The sequence below is a fragment of the Euprymna scolopes genome, chromosome 14 (assembly GCF_053919585.1).
Source record: "Euprymna scolopes isolate OS-2025 chromosome 14, ASM5391958v1, whole genome shotgun sequence".
NCBI classification, from domain to species: domain Eukaryota; kingdom Metazoa; phylum Mollusca; class Cephalopoda; order Sepiida; family Sepiolidae; genus Euprymna; species Euprymna scolopes.
In genome coordinates, this window is record NC_136495.1 from 147,690,451 (window position 1) to 147,715,612 (window position 25,162).

At 29.6% G+C, this 25,162-nt stretch overlaps 1 long non-coding RNA gene across 1 annotated transcript; it reads right to left on the bottom strand.

Moving 5' to 3' along the window:
• Nucleotides 1–4,430: 4,430 nt before the first annotated feature.
• On the bottom strand, nt 4,431–21,726 carry LOC145293377 (uncharacterized). The gene is made up of 3 exons (XR_013869727.1): nt 21,579–21,726; nt 11,944–12,327; nt 4,431–5,187 (listed from the first exon to the last, which is right to left on the bottom strand). It is a non-coding gene; the product is annotated as an uncharacterized LOC145293377 (long non-coding RNA).
• Nucleotides 21,727–25,162: the final 3,436 nt, after the last annotated feature.

Below are 25,162 nucleotides of genomic sequence, written 5' to 3' on the forward strand. Positions count from 1 at the left end.
CTCTCTCTCTATATATATATATATATATATATATATATATATATATATATATGTCAGAATAAAATTATCCAAAAATCATCTGGTATGGAAACCTGTAATTATAAGATTTACAAAATATTACTGGCAGTAATATTTTATAAGTATTATCCCATCTAAATTAGAATTGCTCGATATACAAGATAGAGAATATATATATATATATATATATATATATATATATATATATATATATATATATATATATATATATATATATATGGGGGGGGGTTATTTATTTGTTTTTGTTTTTCGCGATACTTTTTGAACGAATTCAATTATTTATTACGAAAGTACATTTTTACTTAAATGTGTGTTGGGGATAATTTTCTCTTTGACGAATTTGGTACCCCTAAATAGGGAAGCTGCATATGTATTGTTTTTAAAATATAATTATCCACGGACACGAGTCATAAACGACGAAACACGTGTCAGTGAATAATTATATATATATATATATAGTCTTGGAAGTTTTTAACCTTTAAAACTATACAAAAAAATATTTTTTTATCATTCGTTAGAAAACCATCTAGTCAGTAAGTCATTTAATCACCTGCAATCACTGCATCAACTCGCTCTCGAATTATTTCCATGAATTTATTTTTTAAAAGTTGAAAATACAGAACTATTTTTTTCTTTACATATTTTGTCCTTTTTTTCTAAGCGGGTTTGTACGAGATATGTACATATCAAGGGGTACAAGTTCAACGAGTTCATTGGAGCACATTCCATTAAAATACTTGTAAAACAAGCACAGGGATTCAACATTGTGGCGATGGGACAGGGGTTGAAGTTTAGTTGGCAGAGTGGGAACTATTAGATTGAAGACTCTTTTTTGGATCGTATCCAAGAGGGGGAGATTAGTGCTAGAGTCGCCAGCCCAGATGTGGCAATAATATTCATGCATAGGTGTAGAGGTGCAAGGTACTCTCAGGTGTGAGTAGTCTTTTAGCATGATAAAGGGACCGACCTTCCTTGCAGCAGCTTTGGCAATGTCTTCAATGTATTTGTTCCAGTTCATATTGCCTATGAATGTTAAGTCGATGAGTTTGAAGTAAGAATTCTCAGGTAGGATGTTATTTGTAATGAATATCAGCGGTTGGAGAGGCGTCTTGTGATTGTTAAATGAGAGCAGTTTAGTCTTACTAGAAGTAGTTATCTTCCATTTACGGCCCCATTCCACAACGGTCGGGAGGTCATTTTCTAACGATTCTGCTATTGTCTTGGATTTGTGTATATCCCCTCTTCCTTCATAAATGTTATAGCGTATTGTATAAACAGCGAATATACCCATCTCGGACAATATTATCAGGGAGATTGTTAATGAATATAAGAAATAATAGTACTCTCTCTCTCTCTCTCTCCTTCTCTCTCTTTCTCTCTCTCCCTCTGTCTGTCTGTCTGTCTCTCTCTCTATATATATATATATACCTCTGTCTCTCGCGCTTTCTCTCTCTCTCTCTCTCTCCTTCTCTCTCTTTCTCTCTCTCCCTCTGTCTGTCTGTCTGTCTCTCTCTCTCTATATATATATATATACCTCTGTCTCTCGCGCTTTCTCTCTCTCTCTCTCTCTCTCTCTCTCTATATATATATATATATATATATATATATATATATATATATATACTTCAGAATAAAATTATCCAACAATCAGCTGGTATGGAAACCTGTGATTATAAGATTTACAAAATATTACTGGCAGTAATATTCTATAAGTATTATCCCACCTTAATAACAATTGCTCAATATACCAGATAGAGAAAAATATATATATATACATGTGTGTGTGTGTGTGTGTGTGTGTGTGTGTGTGTGTGTGTGTGTGTGTTATTTATTTGTTTTTGTTTTTCGCGATACTTTTTGAACGAATTCAATTATTTATTACGAAAGTACATTTTTACTTAAATGTGTGTTGAGAATAATTTTCCCTTTGACGAATTTGGTACCCCTAAATAGGGAAGCTGCATATGTATTGTTTTTAAAATATAATTATCCACGGACACGTGTTTCGTCGTCTATATTCAGCCACTGATGAGTCATAAACGACGAAACACGTGTCAGTGAATAATTATATATATATATATATATATATATATATATATAATTACGAAGCACGTGTCAGTGAATATATATATATATATATATATATATAATTATTCACTGACACGTGTTTCGTTATTTATGACTCAATAATTATATATATATATATATATATATATATATATATATATATATATATATAATTATTCACTGACACGTGTTTCGTCGTTTATGACTCATCAGTGGCTGAATATAGACGTCTAAACATATATGTATATATATATGTATGTATATAATATATATATATATACATATATATTTCTTTTCAGTATCAGAATAGTTACTACACTACTGTAAATAAATTTAAATAACCATTTCTCCTCTTAAAAATATCCTTTTGTTTTTCATGCAAAGAAAGAAAATTTATAGAAAACAGTTATAAAGCGATCGGCGTCTGAATAATTAAAAGTGTTTTGTTGAAATATTTATGCAAGATGCTTAATGTTTAAATGCAAATTTTCAAGCGTAAAAACAAAAATAAAATGACGGAAAATGATACATTTTTCATCTTTCTTGCTTCACAACAGAATTTTGCAATTATTATTGTCGAAATTCTTATAAAGCCCGAGGGGAATTAGTAATGCCTGTGGCCAAAATAAATAAAGAAACTCTATTTCTAGTTTGGTCTTTCTAGTTTCTAATTTCCTATTTAATTTCATACTAGCGGTACCTGTGGAAATTCCACAGGGGATTCATTCATATGTAATATATTGATGTTGGCATTCTGTAGATGTTCAGCGTAAATAGAGACGCTCTGATATTATTGTAGCTCTTTTGTTAAAACTGCAAAAGTCTTATTCTAAGTCATTAGGGACGCCCAGCATAGCCCGATCGTAAAGTACGCTTAAATATGATATTTTAACTCTTGCAGATTTCGTATATATTATTATAGAGTTAATGTTCTATCTATATAATTATTTTTACTATAATAATAATAATAATTATATATATATATATATATATATATATATATATATATTTATATTTATATTATAGTTGTCTCTGGAGTGATCATAGTTGATTATTGTTGATCAAATTATACGAACACTGTCATTAAATAAATAATTTTGTAACACAACTTATTTGTGTACCTCTATTCATTCGCTTTCTCTCTCTCTCTCTCTCTCTCTCTCTCTCTCTCTCTCTCTCTCTTCCTATCTCCTTATATATATATATATATATATATATATATATATATATATACCCGTGACCCGTTGCTTAGTATGTTGTATTAACTACGGAATTAATGTATGAGCGTGACACTTGTGACGTAAAGAAAATAGTTTTTTTTGTGATATAACAGAAACATTTCTATGAAAGTATATTAAAATGAAAAAAGAATATAGATAAATTTCTGAGTCGTTCTGTTTATAATTGTTTATTTTTGACAACAAAACGTACAGCCGTTGAATTATAAGTTGTCTGCCATACTTATAAGTAAATGTGCACTGAACAGATACCATAATACTTAAAGTTAAATTAAAATTTCGATATATCTCTTAATTTAAACGCGAAAAAAAAAACAATTGGGACGCTGAAAACTTAAAGAGTAAAACCATACGTTTTATTGTCGCGTCGATTATTTGTTTATGTACGCATGCGCAACTGGAATTCGTAAACCGGATGTTGGTTTACAACACCCGTTACAAGATCATTGGAGTTTTATAATTATATAGATATATGTGTATGTATGTATGTATGTAGGTAGGTAGATAGGTATGTATGTATGTATGTATGTATGTATGTATGTATGTATGTGTGAACTACAGAAGCCTTTAACTCATAGGAAATTAATTATACGCGACTTTTGGAATATGACATATTCGTACCGTCACGAGTACGTTCACCATAAACATTTACTTGTATTTTTGTTTTCTCATCAAGTGTAATTCAAAATAGACACTATATTCTTTAGAACACAGATTATATATATTTTCATCTCAAGGGTCCTGTAGGCATATGTAGCATCACATTAGAAAAACTTGTATCTCGCTAAAAACATGAAACATTTTAGTATTTTTCTAATTTTTATAGAATTTAAAAAAACATTAATTGGTGCAAAAATGTATATGGGGTGCGTGTACGTGAGGTAAATGGTATTTTATTAAGTAACTAGTAGGGAGACCCGACGCTGTCCGGGATAGAATGATAATCAACGAATCCGTGAAATCGCCCGAGAGGAAGCTCCACATACCTCCATGAAGTAAAATATATGCTAATCTACATAGCATCTAGAGAATGTGATGTTTCTTTTATAAAATTATTTTATATAAACCGGAAATGATTTTTTATTTTACTTTTTTATTTATTTATTTATTTTTTTTTTTTTTGTGCGAAAAAAAAATGGAAAGAATCAGAGTTCTTTTAGTGGCCAATGTTTGGGGAAAAGTGACATTATTGTTGCTGTTTCGACTAATCCCCTCCTGGCAAAGAAATGAAACTCTATTTATCCCCCCTCTGGCAAAAAAAAGGAACCAAATTTTTTTTTAAGTTAAATTTTATCTGTATGTTTTTTCGCGCGAAAAATTGAAAGTTGTATGGATAAAACTGTAAAAAAGAAAAAACTGCCACATTATAAGTTATGTTTTCATTCTCTTCCCTCGCTGGCGAAGAAATGAAACTAAATTTATGTTTTTATTTTTTTAAGAGAAATAATTAAAAGGAAGGAAGTGTTAAATTCCATTCCAGTTTTGTAGGCAACTGTGTTCTTGGCACAGAAATACAACGAAATCTAGTTTAGTAAATGGAAAACGTACATAAACTTAATGAATGAAAGGGTGTTTAAAATTCCATTTTAGGTGTTTAGGCAAAAAAAAAGAAAACAAACGACTACGGTAGGTAGGCGCGAACGTGAAAATATAATGTGAGCGAACGTGAAAGTATAATGTGAAGTATCCGGCACGCTATCCACTACGTCACGGAGCACTGTAAATGAGTTTGATGATTTCAAGTAACTTAACATAAAAGAAGTGAACGGTTGTATAATGCAATGTGATATGAAAGTGCATTTACCTGAATATCGGCTGCTTAGTGTTATTCGATGAGGGTATGCTAAAAGAAAAACAAACGTGCTATAAGTAAGACTTGGAGACCAATTGAGTTTGTAGTGAAACATGGAATCAGAGGTTAGTTCGATTTGGTTAAGTACACGGTACGTCTCACCCAGTAGAAAACATAGAACGAAAAGGAAGGTTAAAATTTCATTCCACTATTTTTAAGCAACCACAAAACGAAATAAAACGGAAATGATATTTTATATTTTAAAAAAACGGAAATAATTATTAGTATATATCATGAAGGTAGAAAATTATTGAAATCCGGATAAAATTACATGGAAGAAGTAAACGGTTGTATAATGTAATGTGATATAAAAGTCCATTTACTTGAATATCGGCTGCTAAATTCGAAAGAGAAACAAATGTGTCATAATTAAAGTTGGATACGTAAGTAAGAGTTAGAAAGCAATTGAGTTTGTATAAAACATGGAATCCAAAGTTAGTTCGTTTCGGGTTTTTTTTTTTTTTTACTAAATGCAATTTTCTATGTGTAAACTGAAGTCGTATTGCAGAACACGAATTTCTGTAAGAGAGTGTTTGAATAGTATGCTATGCAATTTGTTGAAGTAATATAAACGGTAATCAAGCAACGTAAAAGTAAGCGTTGGATAAGAATTGATGTTTGTGGGAATGTCGGTATCGATTAATTCCGTGATGCGTTTCACCCAATAGGAAGCATAGAATGAAAAGGCACGGTAAAATTCCATTCCAGTTTTTTAAGCAACTACGAAGTAAAGAAAACCCAAACCGGCGTTCCTTCGTAACTGTCCCTTGAGAACGATCCCCGAAACGGTGTAAGTGGTGGCGGTGGAAGGAGGAATTAATTAGAGAGAAAAGATTTACTATTGCCATTGATTTTAACCGATTGTAGCAATGAACTCACAGCAGAAAAATATTTGGAATCTACGATTATCGAGGAAGTGGAGAAGTAATATGCCTATAACACGCCTCAGATATTGTGCTGCAGTTTGTGCATTTTACATTTGCATGAAATGTCTTGATTTTTAATCCTATTAAGGTCAAAATCATAGGGGAAAAATGAGTTCATTTTATATAGAGAGAGATATAGGTTCATTTACATATTTATATTCTTAGAAATCAAGGCAAAAATGTTCTTAGAACATGTAAATAAACCTATACGACTTTATTCAACTTATGTAATGTATTATACACTAGCAGTGCAGCCTGGCTTTGCTCAGGCCCTATGTACTTTTTATAACTTACTCTATGTGTGAATACATTTTATGTAAAATTTTAAATGTTTAGACAAAAAATTGGTAGAGCACGTACAGGTAATTTTTCAAAATTTGACCCCAATTTTGAACCCTTAACATATATTGTTTTTAGTCGCAAATCAAAATAAAAGGTGTGATTCATATCCAAGTTACATACATCTAAAATTTCAAGTCTTTAGTTTAGTAGAGTCTTCAACTCTTTCAACTTTGACATCTTGGCAGCGAAATTTTCACTCTAAAACTGATTAAAACGCTTGCCGCATGTCTGAATACCTTTACATAAAATTTCAAATTTTTAGACCAAAAATTGGCTGAGTGGTTTGCTTGAGACCGCAAAGGTAAAATCTTTTGCACTTTGACCCCTTGGTAGCTCAAATTTTCGATCCAAACCTATTAAAAAGCATGCCCTATCGCTGAAATCCCTTTATGTAAAACTTTTTAAAACTTTGATCACAATTTAGACCCTTAACATTTATTGATTTGGGCTAAAATCAAATGAAAAGGTTTAATCTATGTCCAAGTAACCAACATTTAAAATTTCAAGTGTTTCGACCCAGCAATTTGTCGGAGGAGTGTGGTAGAGTTTACAAAGGTCAAATCGTTGAACCTTGACTCCTTGAGAGCTGAATGCCTGGGCGAAACCCAATTAAAAAGATTTTCCCAAAGCTAAACACTCCCTATGTAAAATCTATAGTCAGTAGACTGAAAATTGACAGAGTAATTTGGTAAGGAAATGTACACACACAGACACACACAGACACAAATTTACTTATATATATATATATATATATATATATATTCTTCGTAAGTTTTGGTTTCGGTTTCGATTCAAGGTGAAACACTCAAGTCATATGGATATATTTTTTTTATTTTTGAAATCAAAATTTTATAATATATAAGAATCAATAGAAATTTGACTCTATAATAATATATATAATATCTGCATGAATAAAAATATCATATTTAAGCGTATTTTACGACCGAGCTGCATCGGGCTACGACAGATGTCTCTACTTGAAATTCTTAATGCAGAAACTTTTTTATGATATTGATTATTTGAAGCAAAAATACTAGAACAATGCCAGACGACCAAAGATTAGCCACACACACACGTACGCGTGCATTAAAAATGTGCCGGCAGCAAATTCCATTACTTTCTCTGCGACAAAACAACAACTTTTTTTTTAATTTTTCAAAATTGCGTACAATGATTTCTTTAAGCTGTTGATTTATTCTGAAAATCTGCTTATGAAAACTAATAAAAATCCGATGAAAATAATTACTGTCTTGCTCGCTTCCAGCTACCAAAATTACTCCCTACTTTCAACCACTTATCCCACAAACAAAAAAGATTATTTTTTTTAGTTTAATATATTCCTGCTCATACATCTCTTACATTTTGATTATCTCACGTAAAAATTTAGTTTACTTAACAAGACCAGATTAATTCGTTAACAGCCCCAAAGCACTTATAAAATGTTTCCATACATACGTATATTATTAAATGTATATATTATAAAATGCATATATTATAAAATGTATATATTATTAAATGTATATATAATTATATATATATATTATTAAATGTATATATTATTAAATGTATATATTATAAAGTTTATATATTATTAAATGTATATATTATTAAATGTATATATTATTAAATGTATATATTATCAAAAGTATATATTATTAAATGTATATATTATTAAATGTATATATTAACTGTATATAGTGATAAATGTAAATATTATTGAATGTAAATATTATTAAATATATATATTATTAAATGTATGTATTATTGAATGTATATATTATTAAATGTATATATTATTAAATGTATATATTATTAAATGTAAATATTAAATGTATACATTTTTAAATGTAAATATTATTAAATATATATATTATTAAATGTATATATTATTAAATGTATATATTATTAAATGTAAATATTATTAAATGTATATATTATTAAATATATATATATTATTGAATGTATATATTATTACATGTATACATTATTAAATGTATATATTATAAAATGTAAATATTATTGAATGTATATATTATTAAATGTATATATTATTAAACGTATATAATATTAAATGTATATATTATTAAATGTATATATTATTAAACGTATATAATATTAAATGTATATATTATTAAATGTATATATTATTAAATGTATATATTATCAAAAGTATATATTATTAAATGTATATATTATTAAATGTATATATTAACTGTATATATTGATAAATGTAAATATTATTGAATGTAAATATTATTAAATATATATATTATTAAATCAAAATATTATTAAATGTATATATTATTAAATGTATATATTATTAAATGTATATAGTATTAAATGTATATATTATTAAATGTAAATATTATTAAATGTATATATTATTAAATATATATATATATATTATTGAATGTATATATATTTAAATGTATACATTATTAAATGTATATATTATTTAATATATATATTCTTAAATATAAATATTATTAAATGTAAATATTATTAAATGTAAATATTATTAAATGTATATATTATTAAATGTAAATATTATTAAATGTAAATATTATTAAATGTAAATATTATTAAATGTATATATTATTAAATGTATATATTATTAAACGTATATAATATTAAATGTATATATTATTAAATGTATATATTATTAAACGTATATAATATTAAATGTATATATTATTAAATGTATATATTATTAAATGTAAATATTATTAAATGTAAATATTATTAAATGTATATATTATTAAATGTATATATCATTAAATGTATATATTATTGAATGTAAATATTATTAAGTGTATATATTATAAAATGTATATATTATTAAATGTATATATTATTAAATGTATATATTATTAAATGTATATATCATTAAATGTATATATTATTGAATGTAAATATTATTAAATGTATATATTATTAAATGTATATATTATTAAATGTATATATCATTAAATGTATATATTATTGAATGTAAATATTATTAAATGTATATATTATTAAATGTATATATTATTAAATGCAAATATTAATAAATGTAAATATTATTAAATGTATAAATTATAGATTACGTAAGGCGTCGAACAATTGTCAAAACAGCCAGAATTCGATTCCAAGTTGAAGTAATGCTTGACTATCGAGACCGAAAAGCTGTAGTATATTCTTATAGTCGCGATAACTACATGCGATCTCGCCGTTGGGAGGTTGAGAATTCTGGTAAGTGTTAGCCATTGGATTTATTTAAATAATGCATAGCTTTTCGGGAAAAGAATAGAGCATTCCCTGCTGTTAACATGCTTAATATATGCGGCTTGATTACACTTACTGTAATAAGCCTATGCTGATAGCCTAACGGCTCAAGTGTTCGTTGATTGCTACATCAATCAGATTTCAATCCCACCTTAATTACTTGTTTTTAAGCCACATTGCAGAAGTGTGATACAACTTTATAGTCTTATAAATGTAGAATACACTTACACACACACACACACACACACACACACACATATATATATATATATATATATATATATATATATATATATATATATATATATTAGCAGGGAGACCCGACGTTGGCCAGGATTGACTGATTATCAACAAATATTTCACACTCTTGTATTTTTATTGTCATCGAATCCGTGAAATCGCGCGGGAAGAAGTATCGCATGCCTCCATGCAGCCACTTGGACCAAAATATGTCATTCTCTATTGCACTCTAGATAACCTACTGTTTATTTCATAAAATTATTTTATATAAACTTCTTTCCAGGACGTCATCGTCCCACGCATCACCCGAGGATCGGTAATGTCATGAAACTGTAGTAACGACGTTATCTAATTGATTATTAATAATTGCCATGCAAACATACAAACGTGTGTGTAAGATCCTTCTCTTCACATTGTGGAGAGTGACATCGCCAACTCTTATTAGTGCAATTCAAAGCTCTTTAAAAGTAAGGAAATAGAGAACTCTCTGGGTGGTGATAATGTTTACATAAAAAGTATTCATGTTTTAATTCAATAAATATTTTTTTAATTTAAAGTTTTAATATGCGTTTTAAGTTCATATCATATGTAAGCATTAAAAGTCAAATATGAACACGTAAAATTATAGAGGAATAAAAGGCGAATCAAATGGGGTATAGGTTGTTTTTTTTGTTTTTGTTTTTTTGCTTTTTTTACATGGAAGTCACAACGTATCAAGGCCCGGAGACCACTCGGGGATAAGGGTTATTGCGTGTACAGTAATCAATGGGATAATATCCTAGTAATCGTAAGTAATGGAGATCTGATAAAGTGTCTTACTAAAAGGGGATCAGGAACTTGTTTATGTTGGACTTGAAGACATCACAGTTGTAGTCAGGTGGGAAATAGGCAAACGAAAGAGAATTTCACAGGCGTGCACTTCTAAGAAAGAAGCTTTGTCCATGGAATCTACGTTGTGATTTAGGCACAGATAAAGAGTGGGGAAAATTACTGACAGTCGTTTCAGCTAAACAGTTGTTTATCGTGAAAGATTGGCGAGGAGGGACCAGAGATTGGAGCTCAGACGACCACTTCCCGTGGAAATAACGATAAAACAACTATAGGCTCGCAACGTCTCTCCTGTGGGAGAGAGGTTGTAGGGAAGAGAAAAGGGCATCCACCACTAGGCTACGAAGTCTATTTCGTACTCTGTCAAGGCAGGATAGGTTTTAAACTGTTACATTAAATTTAGTTTAAATTTTCAGTTTTTGAAAAAATTACAAGTGCGTATTTTCTTTTTGCCGGCACTATATATATATATATATATATATATATATATATATATATATATATATATATATATATATATATATCCAAAAAGTGACGATTAAAAGATCAGACACGTACAGTATTTTTTTTCTAAATAAATATTTATTTATATTTTCGGCTTATACAAAAGCCTTCATCAAGGAGGTTTAGATAATACATTTTTTTTATTTGCCATGATGGTGTTTGGTGCAGTATCTAGTTGTCGAAGATAAAGGTTCTTTCGTCCATTTCCGTGTGTAGCGCTCGATTATGCGCGCATGTTTTAAAATTAATAGAGAACTACTATTTAGTAAAAACGCAATTCAAAACATGTCGATTAAAACATCAGACACGTGCAATATTTATTTTAAATAAATATTTATTTAATCAAAATTTCTTATTTTCAGCTTATACAAAAACCTTCCTGATTAAGGTTAAGGCAATAGTTTATTTTACTTGAAAGTCACCTCTTATCAAGGCCCAAAGGTTACTCGAGGATAAGGGTTAATGAATTTTAGGTGGTAGACATATGAAAGAGTCCGCTGTGGAATTTCCACAGGTCCTGCTAGTTATTGTTATTACAGGGTGGAACGATAAAAGTTTCTCCCTAAAGAAAAAAAACAGTACAGCTAAATATTAAAACTTTTATTGAAATTCGAGTAACTTGATCATTTAGTAGAGATAATACCTATTCAATCACTGCCTTGATACGGGTCCGGAACTGGTAGCACGCCTTTTCCATAAGCACCGCGGGAGCTCAGCGAATATTCGGCGGATGGTGGGAATCATGTTGTTTTTGGTGTTGTGGAAGGTCATGTTCTCGACGTATGAACAAACGAAATACTCCAGCGGGTTCAGGTCGGGGAATGAAGAGGGCACTAGAGAGAAGGGTAAAAAATCGTATCACTCCTTCTGAAGCCAAGCCTGGGGCTCTTTGGACTTGTGGGCTGGCGCAGAGTCCTGCTGCCACACCCAGGTTCTGCCAGCGGCCACCTGATTGCACTTTTCAGACATGAGAGAAGACTCCTAGAGCTATTGAGATCTGTACACAACTGGCCAACTAACAGATGGTCTGCAACAAAAAGAAAAAAGTAAAACGGTTTTAATCAAACGGAAATGGAATCATTTCATCTTTTCTAGAGCGTCAATTTTATCGTTCTACTATATATTATTATTATTATTATTATTATTATTTGCTGGATAGCCTAGCTGAGAAACGATACTTGTCAGTAGACCACCTACGGTGAAGTGCGAGGGCGTTTTATCCGTGTGTGGCGGTGAAAGAGCTTCCTTGCAGTGTCGAGAAGAAAAAGCGCCGGACCGGTGTGTGTTGAAAGACAGATAAGTGGGTGGCTTGGAGTTGACTTGTCAGTTGACGTATGCTTCCGGCGAGTAACACTTTCCAGAGAATGGAGAGGAGGATTAATATTCACATACCGACATTGAAGAAGATTATTTTTTTACTAAACTTACATAAATCTTTGATTATCTTTTTTTGCTGTTGTTAATCTTTGATTATCTGGGGGTTTTTTGGGGTTTTTTTTTTTACTTAACTTACATAAATGTTTACTTCCTATGTTCACTGACACACACAGAAAAAATATATACACGCACATGTATATGTATCTCTCTCTTTCTCTCTCTCTCTCTCTATCTCTCTCTCTCTCTCTCTATATATATATATATATATAAAGAGAGAGAGAGAGAGAAAGAGAAAAGGAGAGATGGAGAGAGTTAGAATTACCTGTGAACCTGAATCACCTACTGGAGAGTTATAATGGACACACATATATATATACATATTACATATATTAGGTTGGTGCGAAAATAATGTCGTTTTATATATATATATATATATATATATATATATATATATATATATATATATATAGTTGAGCGTCAAAATACTTATTTTTGTACTAGGCTAATATATATAAATATATATATATATATATATATATATATATATATATATACGTATAAGAACCATTATCCTTTAGGGCCTCTCTCTCTCTTTCTCTCTCTCTCTCTCTCTATAATTCCCTCTCTTTCTTTCTCTCTTTCTCTCTCTTACTCTCTATATATACATATATATATATATTATATAGAGAAAGACAGAGAGAGAGTGTGAGAGAGAGAGAGGGGCGGATAGAGAGGATAAGACTTTGAATTACAAAGAACACATCATCCACGAATGTCTTCGGTCCCTAAAAATCTGACATGAAGATAATTCGCTTTACAAGTAAACCCTAGCTAAATGTTCAAAATAAAATAGTATTTGAAGTGTAAATAAAATGCCCTCGAAGCAAGTATAGACTGACTCATTCAAAGAATAGTGCAGCCTTTTCCAGTGATAACACTTCAGGTAGAAGCCTGACTAGATAAATCCGGTAAAACCACGAAACCACAATAAATATATACTATAACAGAGTTTACTGATCAATTGGGGAGGGAACAATTACTCTTCTTAACCACTTTATTAAGTCAGATCGATGGAAATGTTTTTGCCAATATGGGATTTTATCTTTAAAATAAAAAAAAATTGTGCTTTAAAAATCTTTATTCATAAAAAAAATGGTCTTTGTTCTCTATAACTTAATTCAATTTGCCAATGAGCTTTTAAAATTCTTTAGATTTTGATGTTAAAGATTAGTCTAACACAGATTCAGTTCCATTTTTCTTTACCTGGTAGTGACCACTTATCAAGGCCCGGAAGCCACTCGGGGATAAGGGTTATTGCGTTTGCAGTAATCAATGGGATAGTATCGTAGTAATCGTTAGTAATGGAGATTTAATTAAGTGTCTTACTTAAAGAGGTGGTTTATCAGGAATTTGTTTATGTTGGACTTGAACACGTCCAAGTTGTAGTCAGGTGGAAAGCAGGCAAACGGAAGAGAGTTCCACAGGCGGGCACTTCTAAGAAAGAAGCTTTGTTCATGGAATGTACGTTTTGATTCAGGCACAGATAAAGAATGGGGAAAATTATTGACAGTGGTTTCAGCTAGACAGAAAAGATTGGCGAGGGGGGGACCAGAGATTGAAGCTCAGACGAGCACATTTCGTGCTGTTAATCTAAGGCCATCTAAATTGTTTTGTAATACTTGAAATAAGTGATAATTCAAAAGGGCTAAGGCAGAAGAATATGCAGAATAGGGCAAGATTCCCCAGTCAGATTCTCCTAAGGTGTTTATTCTAGAAGAGCTTTGGTCAGCAGCACTGTGTGAATACGAGCATTATCATGATGGAAGATGGCTTTCTGTTTATTAATTGTCAGTTTCGGATCCATGTGGGTAAAGATATTACAGAAAATATGAATGATGTACAAAGAATCTGAAAACGATGTTATAAATTGGGCTAGGACAACAGCATATTCTTTTCCTTATTTTGATTCTCAGGTATATATCCATTGATATCTTATATATTTGTATATAGAGTGATGCGGTTCTCGGTTGATTAATTGCGTCTAATTGTGTCAGATATATACTCGAGAGTCAAAACAATGAAAAGAATATACTGTTGTCATAGCCCTAGTAATAAATCATAGTAATGTTTACGCATCAGAAAAATTACAATGGTTTAAAATGCGGACAAAAACTTTTGCACCGACCTGATATACACACACACATGTATGTATGTATTTATGTATGTATGTATGTATTATGTATGGGTGTATGTATTATGTATGTATATATGTATGTATTATGTATGTATATATGTATGTATTATGTATGTATGTATGTATGTATTATGCATTATGTATGTATTATGTATGTATTATGTATGTATGTATATATGTATTATGTATGTATATATTATGTATGTATTATGTATGTATGTATTATGTATGTATATATGTATGTATTATGTATGTATTATGTATATATGTATTATGTATATATGTATGTATGTATATATATGTATGTATTATGTATATATGTATGTATGTATGTATATATATATATGTATGTATGTATGTATGTATGTATATATATGCATGTATTATGTATGTATTTAATGGTGAATGCACTGACGAACTGCAGGCACTTGTACACCCTCGATGTAAATACCCCCGACAAACCCGACAAGCAGCTAAATCCCACCCCTTCACGGTAGAGATTCCTAGATGTAAGAGAGCCTTCTACTCCAGTAGTTTCTTCCCCAGCACCGCTAGACTTTGGAATTCCCTCCATGGTCCCTGCTTCCTCAATTGCACTGACATGCAGAAGATTAAGTGTAACTTTAACCGACATCTTGCTGCCCAACTCCTTACATAGTACCCCTGTAGCTTATGCCCCTGATAGTAGCCCCCTACATGAAAGTGGCAATGTGCCTTGTTTGGACTGAAAATATAATAAAAAAATTTGCTTTTTTTAATTACATGTGTGTGCGTGTCTGTGTCTGCATGTGCGTATCCACCAGGATTATATACGGGTGATTAAAAACATGTGTTTAAATCGCTTATTCATACTCTCTCGCGTTTTTTCTTATAAACCGAATGAAAGAGAAAAAGTTCTGTTTCTTTTCCAAACTTTGACATATTTATTCATGAAAAACACAAGAAAGCCTCGCGTTGTTATTTAACTCTGTTTTCCTTTCACAATGTATCGCAGTCTGCGCAGCATCATGATGACTTGACATGAATCTTATTCGTAACGAAGGCAATGTGGACGTTGTGTTATTGTCTGGCCCGAATTCTGCACTTTTAAATTTACGAATTTTTCAAAAAGAAAGAAATGCCCAATCAAGTGTACATCCACAGAAATTTATATAAGTAATAAACATTTGGATACATCTTGCGAAATCCGAATTGAAAATGTTTTGCTTTTTTTTGTTGACCACATTTAGGTTACAAAACTATTCGACACAATTGCAACAAATTTGGCATGAATCATCCCCAATACTATTATTGCTACTACGATTAAAATAAACAGACAGAAAGACTCTAAAACTACAGGAGAGCGTATAACAGAATCCCTAAGACATGAATAATAGAATGCCTGCTGGTGTATAAAATATCAGGCATCATTATTAATTTCATTGAACATGCAGTGAGAACTTTAACTGGCAGCTGATGGACAGTATTTACTGAAATTAAAACAATAATAATAATAATAATAATAATAATAATAATAATAATAATAACAATAATAATAACAATAACAATAATAACAATAATAATAACAATAATAATAATAATAATAATAATAACAATAATAATAATAATAACAACAATAACAACAACAAAAAACGATAATAATAACAATAATAATAATAATAATAATAATAATAACGATAATAATAACAATAATAATAATAACAATAATAATAACAATAACAATAATAACGATTATAATAATAATAATAATTATAACAATAATAATAATAACAATAATAATAATAACAACAACAACAAATACGATAATAATAATAATAACAATAATAATAAGAATAATAATAACGATAATAATAATAACAATAATAATAACCATGATAATAACAATAACAATAATTATAATAACAATAATAATAATAAAAATAATAACAATAATAATAATAACAATAATAATAATAATAATAATAATAACAACAACAACAACAACGATAATAATAATAATAACAATAATAACAATAACAATAATAATAACAATAATAATAATAACAATAATAGTAATAATAACAATAATAATAACAATAATAATAATAACAATAAAAATAATAATAACAATAATAATAATAATTATAATAACAATAATAATAATAACAATAATAATAACAATAATAATAATAACAATAATAATAATAACAATAATAATAATTATAATTATAATAACAATAATAACAATAACAATAATAATAACAATAATAATAACAATAATAATAATAACAATAATAATTACAATAATAATAATAATAATAACAATAATAATAATAATAATAATTATAATAACAATAATAACAATAATAATAATAATAATTATTATTATTATTAATTTTATTATTATAACAATAATAATTATAATAACAATAATAATTATAATAACAATAATAATTATAATAACAATAATAATAATAACAATAATAATAATTATTATTATAACAATAATAATAATAATGACAATAATAATAACAATAATAATAATAACAATAATAATATTAACAATAATAACAATAACAATAATTATAATTATAATAACAATAATAACAATAACAATAATAATAATAACAATAATAATAACAATAATAATAATAACAATAATAATAATAACAATAATAATAACAATAATAATAATAACAATAATAATAATAATAATAATTATTATAATAACAATAATAACAATAGTAATAATAATAATTATAATAACAATAATAATAATAATAACAATAATAATAACAATAATAACAATAATAATAATAACAATAATAATAAGAAGAAGAATAATTATAATAACAATAATAACAATAATAATAATAATAATAATAACAATAATAATAATAATAACAATAATAACAATAATAATAACAATAATAATAATAATAATAATAATAATAATAACATCAAGATTAAGAACAACAACAACAACAATAATAGTATGAGCACCGAAACAGTTGAAAAATGTATATAAGAAATTGTAATTTAAAAGAGTTTTAAAACCATGAAAACAGCTTAGATATTAAGAGAAAATCCTTGAGTGTGGTGATCAATCTACATGCAATGCCGATGAACTGGATGAAAGTTAAAATAGAAAAAAATCGAAAGAACAATAAACAAATCCAATGGAACTAAAACGACCCGAATTGACATAAGTTGTCCCTTCGCTTGCTACTACATAAAATGGTCATGAATGGTTACGGAGAATGGAATAACTAAAGATGGAGAGTACTATACAGAAATCCACTTGTAATGACGTACGTGAATCTTAAGAGGTTTATTGCCACTAAGATTAGAAAGAAAACCAACAGTAGTTAGCAGCCATAAATTAATGGGAAATGGCTGTTGCGGCTGAGCAAAATGTTTTTCAGCGCTAATCGAAGACGCGGAGAATGCTGTGATGTCTGGAGAAACTTGCTCTTACTTAAACGCCAGGAAAAAATCCAGGATAACTCCTCGTGTGAAAACTAATAATCGTCGAGAATGGTCAATTAGGGATAAAAAGACCGAAGAGAGTAAGCACTAACCAGACCTCCACTGCATGGATACAAAGAGGACTGGGACCTAGGGAAGGCTTATTGCCACCTAAATTCTAGTGAAAACCAGTGGCCATTGCTAACAAGAAACCAATGGTAAACGGATGTTGCGATAACGCAAATTTATTTGTAAGAGTTATCGAAAGAAGGACAAAATACTGGAAATCTGGAGAGACTCATTGTTACACAGACTCTATGGAACGCCGCCGGTTATTATGAGTGAACAATTGCAGATGATGACGTATGTGAAAACTACTAGTGAGTAAGATAATAATAATAATAATAATAATAATAATAATAATAATAATAATAATAATAATAATCGTTTAGGACATGGAAGTAAATACCGATAAACTCATCCAAGCAAGGAGGCCAGACATCATAATTTCCAAAAAGGAAAAAAAAACTGAAATTGTAGACTTTGCCGTCCCAGCAGACTACATATTATGATAAAAAGACAGAAACGTGAAACAAATACGCGAAACTTGCCAAAAAACTGAAAAAATATGGAGCATGGAGAAAATCAATATAATACGAATAATTGTAGGGGCACTAGGAGCAGTACCAAAGAAGATGGCTAAAAAAAAAACTATGAGAAATCGGAATCAAGGGAAAGACTGACAATAACGCTGAAAACAGTTGAAATCTTAAGGAAAATCCTTGAATGTGGAAACTAACCCACGAGCCACAAACACTAACCGGCAACATGGAAACTACAACAGAAGTAAAACAGAAAGATACTAGAACCTTAAATGGAATTGAGAAAACTGAAACCGCAAAACTTTACTACGCCTCCCCTTTCTCCAAAAATGTAGTGTCGGTATCTGTTGGCGTCACGTCAAATAAGCATGAGCGATGTAAAGATGGAGGAGAGAAAGTACTAACCAGACCTTCACTGGATAAGTGTGGAGAGGTTTGTTGCCACCCAAATGAAAACAAAAACCAATGGTAAGAAATCAATTGCAAGCTGCTGTTGCGATAATGCAAATTTATTTGCAAGTGTTATCGAAAGAGATGGAGAGTACCGGAAACCTGGGGAAACTTGTTTGCACTCAGATTCCAGAGATGGCGCGTGAGTACGAATAATAACTCTCACAAACTCAGCTACACACACGCATACACACACGCATACAGAAAATGCTGAATTTTAGAAAACCTGGTCTGTCTAATATCTCGCATGCTATTTTATCTCTTTACTAAAATTAGAATAACGGAAATAAATTGGAGGATGGGTACAAAGGAAGATGCATGTCAAAGAACTAATAAGAAATGGCGTTGCTCGTGAAAGCTATTGCAATTCCATCTTTCCGCCTTCTCCTATCATCCGCCAATCATCAGACAGTCATATGAAGGAACTCAATGCAAAGAAAATGGCTTCACAAACGAGTAGGGAAGTAAACGCCTGCCATCTTTGTTTAACGTGACTGTTCCTCGTCAGAAAAGACAGACCACACCCGAACAGTCTGGTTGATATTTCGGGGGTGGACTGTGTCTGATGGCGATTAGATAACGCAACCGTTAGGGTCTAAAATATAGGATGCATAGGATAGTGCAACTATTATTAGCTTCTTTTTGCGGATCAATACGCCCTTGCTGTGAGCTCATTTCTCACAAATTACAAAGGGTCTTAGGAATGCCCTTTGGTCGCCAGTTATGAACTTCGACTATGAGCAAAACATGGACACCATTTTTTTTTTTTTATATATATAGAGGTCGCCGTGTTAACATATATTGCTTTATTATATTGGTCACATACGCATTATTACGTGTTTAATATGAAAATTCAGAAACCCCTATAATATATAATTTCGATTGAATTATTATTGAATAAATAAATAAATAACTAATATTAAATAAATAAATAAATAAATAAATAAATAATAGATTAAATTCAAAATGTAAACCAATTCAACGCAGGTTTTTTGTTTTTTTATTTTCTATTTTTTTAATCTGCGTTGAATTAGATTATTAAACTTACATTTTGAATATATATGTTAGCAACGCTTTTATCACGAAGAAAATAAATTTTCACATTATTACCAACTGCCAGAGCCATTTTATATTCATTTAAACTGCATTGAACTTATTTTCTAACCGAATTATGTCTCGCTCTGAAATTACTTCTCCATTTGAATTTTTTTTTTTTTTTACTCTACAACAAAATTGCGTGTTCCATTAAATTTTAAATTTTAACTAATTGTTTGTTTGTTTGTTTGTGTGTTTGTTATTTTAATAACCTTCGGATTTACCATCGAGTGAGTCTTAATGCACACCGGAACTTTTACACCCGGTTTGTTTTTGTTCTTTTGTTCTCCCCCCCCCCATTTCTTCCATATTTCCACATGTTTTTAACTGACATCAACTCATTTTTTTTGCTATTTATAATTAACCATCAATTTTATTTTTTATTATTCAATGCCATAACCAGTACATTTTAACTCTGCTATAATAATAATTTGCTAATTTCTTTCTTTCCTCTGATGAGAAGAATAAAACCGCGGAATTTTTGAAAATTGTTTTTGGAGTCGAATAAGAAATTTAATTGTATATTTTAATTTGCAGTTTTAATTGGTATCAAACTATAAAGAATAGTAGCATGTTGTTTCGGATTGACATTAGAGAATTAAAAATAAAAAATAGACAGACACAGATGAAAAAAATATATACAAGACTGTCGCAATTTTTAAGTTCACAATCAACCATAAGAACCCGTAATTTTTACGTTTTATATCGTAAACAGTTAAGCAAATATGTTCAACCTGCGACCAAATACGTATAAACACATATACTTTTCTTTATTTTTACGAAGATTATGTGCTACATATGTGCATACATGTCTCAAGTGTGATTTCTGTCGAACTTCAACGTCATTAGCCCATTCGTCTGAACTGGTTTCAAATGTGAATGCATGGAGTCTCTTCTTTTTCTTAATTGTTTTATTTTTTTTTTGGCGGGAAATACGGAGAAAAAGATTAGGATAAATCCTACGTTATATTGGTAAAGTATTTAATTACTTTTTCATAGCGTTATATATATATATATATATATATATATATATATATATATATATATATATATATATATATATATAATTCCATTGTTGTATAAGTTAGGTTGTTTGGAAAAATAAAAATTTACCTCTTTGGTACACAATCTTTAATATCCATCCAGTGATCATTGTCTGTTGGTTTTGGATTCGTTTGTGACAGTCACATCCCGACGAATGAAGGAAAGCCTTTTCGCATGTCTTTTGTCACGTTTGACCCGAGGATAGGCAAACACGTTTGTTGATCTATTGTTCAATCATCTTACAAGATGTTTCCATTACAAAAGAATGATAATAACAGTAAGAGAGGCGTTTTTTTTTTACTCTGCGTTACGTGTTTATTTCAAAAGCTGTTTCTTCCACAAGGAAAAATTTTGAGCACAAAACGAATAACCTGAAAACAAAAGACTTGCATTTTTTTAATTGTTCAGACTACTATTTTCAGTTTGATTGTTACTTTCTCAACGTTTTGACCGATGTAACCTCCGATATTTTTCATATGCCCTTTTTTTACTTTGTAATCTTTATATTCAACTCGAGAAACTATACGAAATTTTGAACAGACCTCTTTATTTAATCCATTCACGTAACAGATAGCAGCGTTCGTTGTTAATCAGTTCTATGTGACAGTCTTCTGATTGTTGATGGTTCAATACTTACTGCAGGCGATAATAACGAATAATAACAATATTTTAGATGATGATTGATAATTATTTGAATTATTCGGACTATTGTTCTCATCTTGAGTGTTATTTAAACAGCGTTTTGGCCGATGCAACACCCGACCTTCTCACGATGTAGCTTGTCGCACTCTAGAATCTTTATACATACAAAAGCCACATAAGGTTTGGTACTTTCTAGAATAATACAATAGTCCAACCATTTTCTAAGTGATAAGCAATAGTTTACACTTAGAGAAACGGTTATAATAATAACTGACGTGTGAGAAAAAAAGAGAACAATTAAAATCATAATCTACTTTCTTATTCTAAAGATGTTACAACAGAATCTTCAGAAACAACAGATGGTACGACAAGAAGTAAAACAACAGATAATTCAACGGCAGAAATCTGAATAAAGACAACAGGAATTACAAAAGTAAAATATGCTTCAACAGCAAAAAAACAAAGAAAGGCAACAGGAATTATAAAAGTAGCAGATACTTCAACAGCAAAATGCTGAAGAAAGGCAACAGGAATTGAAGAAAGGCAACAGGAATTGAAGAAAGGCAACAGATACTGAAAAAATTGTTTCAACAAGAACAATAGAAGAACGTCTACAAAAGAATTCACAAAAGTTTAACCAATAAACCTAACACGGACAGTAACAACAGCGTTTTCGTAAAACACGATATGGAACACCATAGAGACGTTTGCCTACATTTTTGATCATGACTAAACGTTAGATGCATTCTTTAGGGGATATGAAGGCCTTTTCCACGTCGATTGCAACATTGGCTTGATGCGAAAAACTTACGTCTCCTTTTACGTACGCTAGGAACTGCTGAAAATAGTAGGTCGGTATACTACATTCTTCCTAAAAACTACAAACCTAGAATTCGCGGAAACCGTTAAATTACTATTAGAACTGTTCTGTCCCAATACATCTCTGCTTCATAAAAGATGCCGATGCTTTAACTTGATTATGGGGAACGACAAAGATTATTTAAACAAGCACTGTAATGACTTTAGTGTAGCACAATTACTGGCAGATTATTTTTAACATCTCATCATTGGTCAAAAATACTGAGATTAAACGGAGAGTTTTATCCAAACTCGAAAGAACCCAAATCTCAATCTACAGAAACCTGCGGGGGATTGCCAAAGGAGTATAAGCGTGAGAAGCGATTCTAAAAATATAGAAAAATCGAGCGTAGCATACGTCAAAGAATACAGTTCACATCTAAATCTGACGCCTCTCAAAAGAAAAAGGAATACGTCTAGACACAGTCTCAGTATAAAGCGAAGAATTCTTTCCCTAAAAGGAAAAACAAAGAAGGCAACTCATATTTAAAGAAAAATACCCGCGAGATCAGGTAGTTGATGCGGCAAACTACACGGGGAAAAGTTCTACTCGTTTCGAGAAAAGAATTGTCAAAACATGGTCACAAAATGTCGCAGTGTAGAATCAGATGCCAACCAAAATACAGATTTAGACAGACCAAATCTAACGAAAAATTTGACGAAAATTTATGCAAATACGTAATTGTCAAGATATTTAATAAAACTATGAAATTACAGATGAAAGCTAGGTCGGACTTCTCAATTATAGATTTACATACGTGAAAGACATTTAAATTTTTGTGAAGAATTATGTTTACCCATAAATTTGAAGGAACTATTAAAAAATTAAAGGCGTACGTTGTAAAAAAAACTATTCAAATCTATTTGATTTGAATTGGCTGAATAGTTTTAAACTTTGGAATTTAATAAATTCCAACATTTGTAATCAGAAAATACATAAGAAATATACATGAAATCAAGCTGTTTATGAAAAAAAAACAAAGACTTTTCAAGTACTGCTAATCATGGAAGGCATTAAAAAAGACTGACGCGTATAATTCGAAAATTCGTCGAAAATTAACGAAGAAACAATTAAAAAGCGATCAGAAAATTTAAGCGCCGAAAATAGTGTTGCATAATAAAAGTTAATTTGTTTAAACACAAAGGAAAATCAGTTAAAGCGTTCAGTAAAACCAATAGAAAAAAAAACACGATGTAAGTGATGTCTTTTTTCTTTTCTTTTTTTTATAAGTTAAAAAACATTTCTAGTTAATTTCGCATCATATCAGGTCCATCATAAGATGATGAAAGAGTTCTGTTGCCTGCTTTTTCATCGAATTTTTCTTCCATCTTTAAATAAAATATTTTTGCATTTTTAACAAGTGCTAAAAATTTATCTGTTTATTCACAGTTTTAAAGTTCCTAATGATGCTTCCAAGAGATTTAATACCAATTTATATATATATATATATATATATATATATATATATGTGTGTGTGTGTGTGTGTGTGTGTGTGTGTGTGTGTGTGTGTGTGTGTATATATATATAACTACTTAATTTACTCACATAAAATTAATATACGACGAAAGTACACATTTATGCGTAAACTTTCAGTATTTACTTCAAAAGTGCTCAATACGTAGGTAGAGCTAGTTAGTAAGTTATAAAATATATATGGCGATTAAGCTACACTGAATATTCCGCGTTTCATCCACTCTAGGACTCTTCAGGATTATGCGCGAATTCTGTGGTTGTTTGTCGTTTTTATATGCGCATCTTCTATTGAGATTTTAGAAGATCCGCATATAAAAACGACAAACAACCACAGAATTCGCGCATAAGCCTGAACAGTCCTAGAGTGGATGAAACGCAGAATATTCAGTGTAGCTTAATCGCCATATATATGTTTTAACTTACTATATATATATATATATATAATATATATATATATATATATATATATATATATATATATATATATATATATATATATATATATATATATAAATGCTTATGTAAAACAAATAAAAATTTTGTATAGTCTTGGAAGTTTCTTGAAAACTATAAAAGAAAAATGTCCTTCGTTGGAAAATTATTTTACTAATAAGTCAATTAATTTCTTGCATCCCTTAATCGTTTTACTTACAAAAGCTAACAATAGTACCAATGTTTT